Source organism: Muntiacus reevesi, chromosome 4, assembly GCF_963930625.1.
Source record: "Muntiacus reevesi chromosome 4, mMunRee1.1, whole genome shotgun sequence".
NCBI classification, from domain to species: Eukaryota; Metazoa; Chordata; class Mammalia; order Artiodactyla; family Cervidae; genus Muntiacus; species Muntiacus reevesi.
Window position 1 is genome coordinate 153,198,118 of NC_089252.1, and position 11,544 is coordinate 153,209,661.

The window sequence follows — 11,544 nt, forward strand, 5'->3', positions numbered from 1 at the left end:
ATTAGATGTGCTGCATTTGATCACATACAAAAATTTCAGTTCATCTATAGACCACTTTTTGGAGCCAATTTAAGGAAAAAATAAAATCTGTGACTCACCACCAAGACTCTCGTTAGTCTTCTTTCAGCTACAGGGACCCAATTCCTATAAATAATCTTTTCCCTGATCCTGAGGACCCCCCTCCTGCTTAACAAGGTAAATATGCAGTACTTTATGTAGTAATTATTCTCAACTTTTCCATGCTCCAACCCTCATTTTTCAGCACCAGATCTTTACCTTAAATGAACTCATCTTGCTGATGTACATATTTTTGTGCCTTCATTTCCCACTATTATTCAGATCAAAATCTCACCATATACTGTGATTCATCCTTTTCTCTCAGTTTCCCAAATCCAACCAGTTATCAAGTCCTCTAGGAACAGCAACTATCTTGTGACTTCTGTTTTATTTCAATACTGACTCTCTGCTCAGTTGTTTTCTGTGGCCCCTCCATGGATGTCTGGGACTTTCTGGTTCCAGTTCACAGCACACAGAAATCAAAAATAGCTCAGAAATTGTCAACTCTGGCTTCCCTTCTACCTAAACAGGCTACAAAGATGGAGTTACTTTGCTGCCCATTGTTAGAGCTTGAAATTGAAGCCACTGACTGGTGAACTCACCAGTGTAGGTAGGGTGCTAAGTGAGGGGCAGGTTTTTCTCTAATACCACAAGGGTCTATGACCCAAGTGGGATTTGATAGTAGCATTTCCTACAAAAGAAAAGAGAAGAAAATATGGAGTTACTTTGGTTGAGCACCACCTATCCTCTTAGACTCCACAGAATCAATCATGCATTCAGTGGAAAGAAGTCCACCCAAGTGTCCCCTCCCTTGGCCCTCCTGCTTCCATGCATTTTCCTCTTCTCAAACGTCTGGAACAGCAGAGATCAAGTACCCTCCCCACTTTTCTTCCTGGGTGTATAGGGCATCCCTTGTGTAAAACTCCAATTCAGCTATGCCTGCCTCTTGATTTGTTAATGTGGAAATTCAACAAATATTTTACCTCCCCCTGCACCAAACCATTCTCTATAAATACAGTCTTACTATAAAAGGTATTTTAGATATCAGATTTTGGGGTAATACTTGCTTTTGCTTTCATTCCTGCTATAAGTACCTGTCCCTACCCACATACACTGGCACATGCATGCATGCACACACACACACACACACACACACACACACACACACACACACACACAGGAAATGCATGATATGAACTGTCCAAAGAAGCCATCATGTGCTAAAAAAAAAAAAAAAAAATTACACAAAGAACTGGCACATTTGTATTTGCTTTTTTGTTTTTTTGAATTGTAGTTGCTGCTACTTGATCTTTTTCCTCTAGTCTCTAACCCTAAACCTATCACCATGGATACCATGTCTCTTAAATGACTCCCTGATTACTTTCCCTCAGAACACTTTTACTGCCTCCCTCCCTGCAAAATAAATTCAGAACTCTTAGCAATGTGTGGAAGATGGTTTGCAAAGAAGAGTCACAACTTTTCCCATCCCTGTATGCATACACTGTGCCATATGGCTTTCCTACTCCTGCCAGCAAGAGATGGGATGGGATCTATTTTTCCACACTTGGAATCTGGCCTTGGTCATATGACTTGCTTTGGTCAATGGAAGATTAGAAAAATGTGACATACCTGAGACTTACAGAGTGTTTGTGCATTGGGACTTGCCTTCTCCTGCTACCTTTGGTCTCCAGAGTCAACCCATGTGAAGAAGCCCATGCTTCCATCCTGGAGAATGAGGCCTACTAGAGAGTGGGGCAGAGCCACGGCCTCTAGAACGAGGTCAGCAAACTCCAGTCACAGACCAGATTCGACCTGCCCTGTGTTTTGGTACAGCCTGAGCTAAGAGTGTTTTTATGGAAAAACATTAACAACTGACTTGATGATAAGGAGCCCTACCTTTGAACCTAATTATGATATTACCCCTTCCCCCAAAAAAGTTCACTTCTCCTTATTAGAAGACCTGTATCACAAAAGAAATTGTTCAATTTTTATTTTAATTCTGTCCATAAAAAATCTATGGAGATAGTTTCATCTCTTGTTATATATGTACATAAGTAATATCATCAATGCTTTCTTTTGATCTGCAAAGTCTGACCTTTTTATTACCTGATCCCTTATAGAAGAATTTTGCTGACCCTTCTCTGGAACACCCAGCCGACCAACTACCAGTCCTTTATGAAAGCCATTCTAGAACCCCACCCAGCCACACTGCTGACGTGCTGCAGGAATCAGCTGACTCTGCCCAAACCAGCCAACCTACATAGCCATGCGAAGTAACAGAGTCTTGCTACTTGAGATACTAAACTTAGGCGTGGATTGTTATACAGCAACACCTAACTAATTCATAACACATGCAGAGGATGAGATGGTTAGATAGAATCACTGACTCAATGGACACGAATTTGAGCAAACTGCGAGAGATAGTGAAGAACAGGGAAGTCTGGCATGCTGCTGTCTGTGGGGTAGCAAAGAGTCAGACATGACTTAGCAACTGAACAACAACAACATATGCAAACTGCTTTACGATCTGACTTAGGACCCTCCATCCATGTCGCCTCACCTCTAAACTATATTCAGAAACCTCAGTTCTATTCAATTTCACAAACCTACCCTGTCTGCTTAACCTCCAGCCCTCCTTCAGTCTAGAATGTGCTCCTCCCCCAAACACTTCTGGACTCTTACTCACACATGGTGACCTTCAAAAGTCTCCTGGTCATTACTCAATTTCATCCTGCTCTGATATCTAGAGCAATTTTTTCTACATGATATGTTCCATGTTGTTTTCCCATTAGGTCCCATCTACTTGACCATAATATTTATTTATTTATTAAATCATGTCTCCATTCTACTTACACAGCTTTCTTACCCATTAGCCTAACATATACATACTTGAATCACTCTTGAAGATATCTGTGATTTTTGCTAACCCTCCAAAAATTACACTCTAAACAGTGACACCTTGACATTATTCTTCAGGAGAAGATATTACCAGTTTACTTGACAAATTTCTGGTGTAAGTCTATCAAAGGAAACAGATTTGACTTATGCAAATGTTTTGATGAACACTACGCATATCATTTGTGAGTGGGAGAAAGAGGCAGATTTTACTCTTCACTCTTTTGTGCTCATTGTACTAGTTCTTTATGTCCCCAAACATTCTCAATTTTAACTTTTGTTTTGGCCTGAAAATGTGTCTCTGGCTATTACTTTATTTTTAAATGTGGTTTTAGTACAGAGTAACCGTGAGTCACAAAGAGGTTTCCTGCCAAGAACGGATCACCTGACTCTCTACCACCTTCCAACGACAAACTCCTCATACTCCATCCCCCTAATACCCCAACTCTCTCATCCTCTCTTCCTCCTTTGTCAGGAGAAATAAACTCCTTCCTTACATTGAATTTTATATCCCAAAGTAAAAAAAAAAAATTAGAGTTAACTGGTATATTTTTCTATCTGTGAAAATATTTTTGGATATTTCAGTATAAGATGAGGTTCATCACAATTTTTCCATAAAATTAAAAAAAAATTTTAATTTATTTTAATGGTTTTTTTACTTAGTTACAGTTTGGGGGGGAAATATATCCTATCCTTTCGTCTTTTTCCCTCTTTCTTTCTTCTCAACCTTTCCTTTCTTTTTTATTTTTAACAAACATTTAGGATTGACTAATGTATATACAGTGACAAAGGCCCTTCTCTAAGGTTCTCTGTTGCTTTAATGTAGTGGAACTTAGGGGAGCAATTTTCACCACCATCCCCAGGGCACCTGACAAACTCTGGAAATATTCGGTTGTCACAATTCAGGAGTGTAGGGGTGGGAGTACTATTGGCATTATAATGGGTAGGGCACAGGGATATTGCTAAATTTTCTATAGTGCACAGGGTAATCCCCAATACTATAGGATACAACACAATACAATACAATAAGGAACTATCTGCCCCCAAATATCAATAGGACTGCCCCCAAATATCAAACCCTTGCTCTGCCGCTGCTGCTGCTAAGTCAGTTCAGTTGTATCCGACTCTGTGCGACCCCATAGACGGCAGCCCACCAGGCTCCCCCATCCCTGGGATTCTCCAGGCAAGAACACTGGGGTGGGTTGCCATTTCCTTCTCCAATGCATGAAAGTGAAAAGTGAAAGTGAAGTCGCTCAGTTGTGTCCGACTCTTAGCGACCCCATGGACTGCAGCCTACCAGGCTCCTCCATCCATGGGATTTTCCAGGCAAGAGTACTGGAGTGGGGTGCCATTGCCTTCTCCAAGCTTGCTCTAAGGTATCCAATTTTTTTTTTTTTTTTTTTTTTGGTCACAAGATCATTGCTCACAGTAGAATAATTTCCCTTTGTCATTCCTCTTGACTTTCATCTCAAACATTGAGAATTCTAAATTCCCATTTTTTTTAAGCTATGGGAATTATCACTCTCTTTATGATGTCTTTTTTATTCCTACTACTGAACTCAATATCTCCTTTCTCTTGAATCTCACAGTATTTTGTCTGTACCTTTTTCACTGATGATGTCAAGCAACTGAGCACCGATCATGTTACTTTTTCTATGAACCTAGTGATCTTGACTGGAAACTTGGGAAATCTCTCAATCTCATTGGACCTCAAGTTTGTCACCTGTACTATAAAGGTGACGGTGTGATACCTCTAATAGTCTTCCAGCTCCTCTGTTTTGATTCCCTTCTTGTCAATCACATGTGATCCTTGTCCCCACATACCAGTATGCAAATTAAGTCATACCTCCGAAGGACTCTTGTTCTAACTTGCCACACCAGCACCTACCATCATTCATTAAAATTCTTTTCATATTAATTATAGAGCTCTGGCTCAGTTTTGGGGGAGTTGAAAAAAAAATCAAAGAAATGCCTAAGAAGTTATTGATAGACACATAGAGATTACAGTGGTTTAAATATGAAATATCCCAAGTGGTTACAAATATCAAGAGAAGAGGGCTACATCTTTATTTCATCCTACATTTTTAGCCCCTTAATCCAAGTGGAATTTAAAACACTGTCCTACCACTTATCCCTATAATATGTCTTCTCAGCATGGTTTTCTGAACCTTGGAAACAACCTACATATTATGTAAATAATGAGGTGTCATATCATAAAAAGTGAGATAATTATATATTATTTTAAAGACATAACTAAATTGTTTACATTTTTTTAATCAAAGTAGCAACATATTTCAGTTCTATGTTTAGTCAAAATAGAGATTTGGGAAATGGGGGCTTTTTATAGCTTGTCAGTCTATTTTTATTTTTTTAATAAATCATTCTGTGATTAACCATATAGTCTGTTTCAATTAACTTCACCTTGCAGTGTTCTTTAGAAACTCTAATTACACCTTAGATTACCATTCAGAACACCTGCTCTTGTGGGTTTCAGTAATTTCAGCCTTGAATATTTTGACATGAAGAGCTATAATCATTGAGAATTTTACGGTTTTTTAAAAGTATTCTGTGCACCACCTTACTAGCTAACTACAGCCTACTTTATATGCCATGACTTTTTGCTTACTGAAGCTACTGTCTTTTATCTTTCTTCTTGAGTCACTAATTTAGGGAAATGTGGATACTTAGCATGAAAACCATGAGCATCTAGTGTATCCACTCTCAGCTTATATGACATATAACAGATCGCTATGATATTGGAAAACAAAAAAGAGAGATTTGAACATTGAATTCCTAGACAGCCCATTCTCTTATCTAATGACATCATTAGGGAAGATGTGTCAAGTTTTCAATGAGATAAAAAATACCATACACACAATGACGATTTTATCCAATGTAAGTAATTTAAATGTGTATATATAGTTTGCACACACATCTTGTGTATTTACCGGGCCTAATGGCCAGTGATAACAATCAGAAGTCAACAGCACATACAATTCTCTATTATGATTAAATTTACCCTATCAAATCTCTTTCATAATTGACATATGCTCAGCTTCACATTTTTAACCCGCACTGTTAGCATGTGGAAGACAAATGAGAAATGTGGGATATGGCAGTATTCATTTCCTTTGGTGGCTCTGAACAAGTTTGGTGGGCATACATCTCGCTGTGCTGTGCTTAATTGTTCAATCATATCCGACTTTTTGTGACCCTATGCGCTGTAGCCCACCAGGCTCCTCCATCAATGTGGATTCTCCAGGCAAGAATACTGGAATGGGTTGTCATGCCCTCCTCCAAGGGATCTTCCCAACCCAGAGATCAAACCCAGGTCTCCCACATTGCAGGCGGATTCCTTAGCATCTGAGCCACCAGGAAAGCCCAAGAACACTTGAGTGGGTAGCCTATCCCTTCTTCAGGGTTTATTCCCAACCCAGGGTTTATTCCCAACCAAGGAATCGAACTAGGGTCTCTTGCATTGCAGGCAGATTCTTTACCAAGGAAGCTACCAGGGCATATTCCCTGAGATACCAGGGAAGCCTGGACATATATCTTAAGCCATCTTATTTCACCTGGAAAGCTATACTCACCATTCTGGGTTCAAAGAAAATAGGCCTAACTTCAAACAGACAAGATGTTCATCAGTATTGATGATTTATTGCTCTTTTTGTAATTACTCAGGTGTGAATATATTTTAACATCACTCCTACCTATCCCACCAATACTCCAACTTTCTTGTCCCCAATTATTTTTTATTATAAAGTCCAATATACATCTACCCACTACAAATTCCAATTGATAAACCAGGATATTTGCTTATGCTAGTCTTAAAACTGAAATTATGCAAGTAGTATAATTAAAAGAAAAGGTTTTGAATTTTATGTCCAAGTGCAATATGAAAACAGCCAACACTAAAAGTGATATCAGATGGGAAATTATGCAGGCACTGTAGGTTATAAATCCAAAACTTGAAATTTCCATTACAGCAACTTCTATATCAGTAGATTACATCTTGTAAAACTACTTGGTATGATCTAATAGCACATTAGAAGTATGTGCTACCACTTGACCTAGATTTTACTACTGAGGGCAGCAAATGTTAAATGAAATGCCTTCTCTTCTCTGCATTCTCTCTCCTCCCCTGCCACAGACAGCATCAAAACAGACTTAGTTTTTATTTTAGTTCTCTGACTAGGTCTACATCCTTTTGGCCTAACTAGTAAACGTTTACTTTATTTTTATTTTCTGAGATACAAGCTGTATCTCAACCCAGAGGCCATCCATTTTAGTGCCAAAAGCATTTTTGCCAAAAGCAGCATTAAAGACATTTACCACAATTAAATCCCAATAGTACCCAAGCTTTGGATTAAGATGCTACCCTTGACCTTTCGGAGAGGTGATTTGCCATTAGGTTTATTAGAGTAGCTCTGAAGCATGTTAGAAAAGTGCTTTTTCTTAAATGTAAGATGGATGGGAGTTCAGATGTAATCAAGGGTAGGTTCATTTAGTCCAGCTGTACCACTGAGATTTTGACCCAAGACTGAAGCATCAGAGATTCATCAAATTTAAGAGCCAGAACAAACATTGAGAGGATCTCCTCTTCGCTGAAAAATAAATAAATAAATTCCATAAAGATGAAGTAGATGCAAGAATTGATTGCTGTAAGGAAACTCATCCTACACCCAAAAAGCCAACAATGTCTGGTACTAACAAAAGGGGATCAGAGAGAAAACGATACAAACCACTGCTTTCTGTGCTGCCTCCATCTTTGTCAAAGGCAATAATCTAAAGAGAGAAACTGTGCCTAGGAGATACTTTCTGGGAAAAATAAAGTTCTCCAGTATTTTAGTTTCAAGATTTCTTTGTTACTCACTCACATCCCCCACCACAATAGCCATTTCTCAGGAGGGGGACTGATTAATAAAGTGAAGCCTCCTTTAGGCTGCTATCAGACCAGAATGGTGTTTGTATCACTTGGCAGAAACAAGTGGAATAGTCACCAGGTTTTGATTCATTTGAAGGGAGCCTTCCTAGGTGATAGTGAAAATAGGGTAGTAATAAACTCTCCATGTCTATTACTGCTGGTGGCCACAAACTCTAATCCAATAACAGTGAAACTGATCTGTATCCTTAGAGACATAACCTCAATAACACCCTTTTCTCCCCACCTTCTTTCTCTTCCATGTACACCTCAAAAACAGAGTCACTTTCACATCTACCACTGATAAAACGTTTTCATTTTTCATGCTTAGTTGCTCAGTCATGTCAGACTCTTTGCAACCCTTTGGACTGTGGCCTGCCAGACTCCTCTGTCCATGGGATTTTCCAGGCAAGAATACTGGAGTAGGTTGCCATTTCCTCCTCCAAGGGATCTTCCTGACCCAGAGATCGACTAATGACTAGACTAGGGTTAATATCTGGATTGCTAGGGAAGGGAAAGAAAACAAATAGGTTGCATTATCTCCCAGATTAGCTGCAGATGGGCTGGACATCTGAAAGTAGGGGATGGATTTTTTTTTTTAAGAAACCAGAGAAAGGTGGACCCCTGTGGTCTTAGTTCTATTGTCCTATCACAAGTCAAAAATTACCAGAGTTTGGGGGACCAAGTTCACTTTTTACTCATATGCTTATTTTAAATTTCAAAAAGAAAAGATTGCTAAAGAATAAATCTCTATGTAATCTCTTAATTCTTTCAAAATATGAAGTCAACTTAGTATATTTCATCACACATCTGTCCAGGACCAACAATGGGCAAGGAGATAAGATATTGTGGTTGAAACGGCATAAGACTTGTAAACAGCAAGCCATGACCTTGAATCCCAGGTTAGCCAATTGCTGGCTATTTATACTTGGATTCTCACATATACCTTGGAGTTTCTGTTTCATTATCTTTGAAATGAAAACAAGGCTTCCCCGGTGGCTCAGAAGGTAAAGAATCTGCCTGCATTGAGGGAGCCCCGGGCTCAATCCCTGGGTCAGGAAGATCCCCTGGAGAAGAAAATGGCTCCCCACCACAGTACTTTTGCCTGGAAAATCCCACAGACAGAGGAGCCTGGTGGGCTACAGTCCATGGGGTCACAAAGAGTCGGACACGACTGAGCGACTTCACTTTCATACTTGGATTCTCACATATACCTTGGAGCTTCTCTTTTATTACCTTTAAAATGAAAACAGTGACCTGGACTGTGGAATTGTTCTGAACGTCAAATGAGGTGAATATGTGCAGAGATCCCAAGAATGTCAGTTATGACCGTTTTACTCACAATTATATCCTCTCACTCCCCCAACGGCAATACTGAATTGGGCAGGTACAACTTGATCAGGAAGCATTTTAAATGAGCACCATTCCCTGATGATTTCAGAGAAGGGGCTATGTGAAGATTTTTTCTTAAGTTAGCCCCCACATTTTCCAGTAAGCCTTCATTTATTTCAAGTGTTTTTTTTTTTTTAATCTTTAATCCTCTTATATAGGCAACTGGTATTCCAACCATGGATAGGAATAGGGTCTTATGAATTTTTCCTGACCTGGAATGAAAACGTGCATTAAAGAGACAAAATTCCAACCAGTATATTATGTTTATGATTTACTTTGCCAGGGAAAACATAGAATGGTTTTTATTATCTCAGTGGATCCAACTTCTCCTTGTTACTCACTATTAATTTTTTTATGCGTAGGAAGCTGACATTTAGATATATTCTGAACATTGGCTGACATTATTCAAGGGTTTTCAACAGACTAAAACCTCCTCCTTTGTTTAATTATCCACTTATCTTATTACACTCAAACCTATTTCTAGATGATAAACTGTCCTGAAACCATTGTTGTTATGGGGAAGGAGGTGAGTGGGGGGTGGGAGGTGGAGCAGGGGGTATGATTAAGATAATAGAGCTACCATACAGTTATTGGTCCTGGGCATGTGGACCAGCACGCTTATTCTTGTAAATAACAAATTTTTGAGTTCAGAGACTTAACTGGAATTCTCTTTTATCTTTAAGGACAAAGATTGCAGATTCTATGTCTATTCTGCTTCCCATTGGATCATTGGCTTAGTTCAATTTGTTTTTGTTTTCACATCTTTTACTGTAGTGAACACAAGACCAGGAGCAACTGTGGCTCAGATCATGAACTCCTTGTTGCCAAATTCAGACTTAAATTGAAGAAAGTAGGGGAAACCACTAGACCATTCAGGTATGACCTAAATCAAATTCCTTATGATTATAAAGTGGAAGTGAGAAATAGATACAAGGGATTAGACATGATAGAGTGCCTGAAGAACTATGGACTGAGGTTCGTGACATCGTACAGGAGGGAGCGATCAAGACCATCCCCAATAAAAAGAAATGCAAAAACACAAATGGATGTCTGAGGAGGCCTTACAAATAGCTGAGAAAAGAAAAGACACAAAAGGCAAAGGAGAAAAGGGAAGATATACCCGTTCGAATGCAGAGTCCCAAAGAATAGCAAGGAGAGATAAGAAAGCTGTCCTCAGTGATCAATGCAAAGAAATAGAGGGAAACAATAGAATGGGAAAGACTAGAGATCTCTTCAAGAAAATTAGAGATACCAAGGTAATGTTTCATGCAAAGATGGGCTCAATAAAGGACAGAAATGGTATGGACCTAACAGAAGAAGAAGATATTAAGAAGAGGTGGCAAGAATACACAAGGAGAAATATCAATAACCTCGGATATACAGATGACACCACCCTTATGGCAGAAAATGAAGAAGAACTAAAGAGCCTCTTGATGAAAGTGAAAGAGGAAAGTGAAAAAGGTTGCTTAAAACTCAACATTCAGAAAACTAAGATTATGACATCTGATCCCATCACTTCATGGCAAATAGATGGGAAAACAATGGAAACAGTGACAGACTTTATTTATTTCGGCTCCAAAATCACTGCAGATGGTGACTGTAGCCATGAAATTAAAAGACACTTACTCCTTGGAAGAAAAGTTATGACCAACCTAGACAGCATATTAAAAAGCAGAGACATTACTTTGCCAAGAAAAGTCTGTCTAGTCAAAACTATGGTTTTTCCAGTGGTCATGTATGGATGTGAGAGTTGAACTATAAAGAAAGCTGAGCACCGAAGAACTGATGCTTTTGAGCTATGATGTTGGAGAAGATTCTTGAGAGTCCCTTGGACTACAAGGAGATCCAACCAGTCTATCTTAAAGGAGATCAGTCCTGGGTTTTCATTGGAAGGACTGATGCTGAAGCTGAAACTCCAATACATTGACCACCTCATGCAAAGAGTTGACTCATTTGAAAAGACCCTGATGGTGGGAAAGATTGAAGGCAGGAGGAGAAGGGGATGACAGAGGATGAGATAATTGAATGGCATCACTGACTCAATGGACATGAGTTTGAGTAAGTTCTGGGAATTGGTAATGGACAGGGAAGCCTGGCGTGCTGCAGTCCATGGAGTCGCAAAGAATCAGACATGACCTAGCAACTGAACTGAACTGTAGTGAAATACAACTGTTAATCTTTGGGAACTTAATCATTAATTAAAATGTTCTTAAAAGAAAAGTAATTCTAAAAATGTGTTTGCTTTGATATCTGCTGTGCATATCCTGAAGCTGTTTCCA

The 11,544-nt window shown here is 39.1% G+C and overlaps 1 non-coding gene across 1 annotated transcript; it reads left to right on the forward strand.

The window, feature by feature from the left end:
* The first annotated feature begins 609 nt into the window (after window positions 1-609).
* On the forward strand, window positions 610-756 carry LOC136168083 (small nucleolar RNA SNORA62/SNORA6 family). Its single transcript, XR_010663237.1, has one exon. It is a non-coding gene; the product is annotated as a small nucleolar RNA SNORA62/SNORA6 family (small nucleolar RNA).
* The last annotated feature ends 10,788 nt before the right edge of the window (window positions 757-11,544 follow it).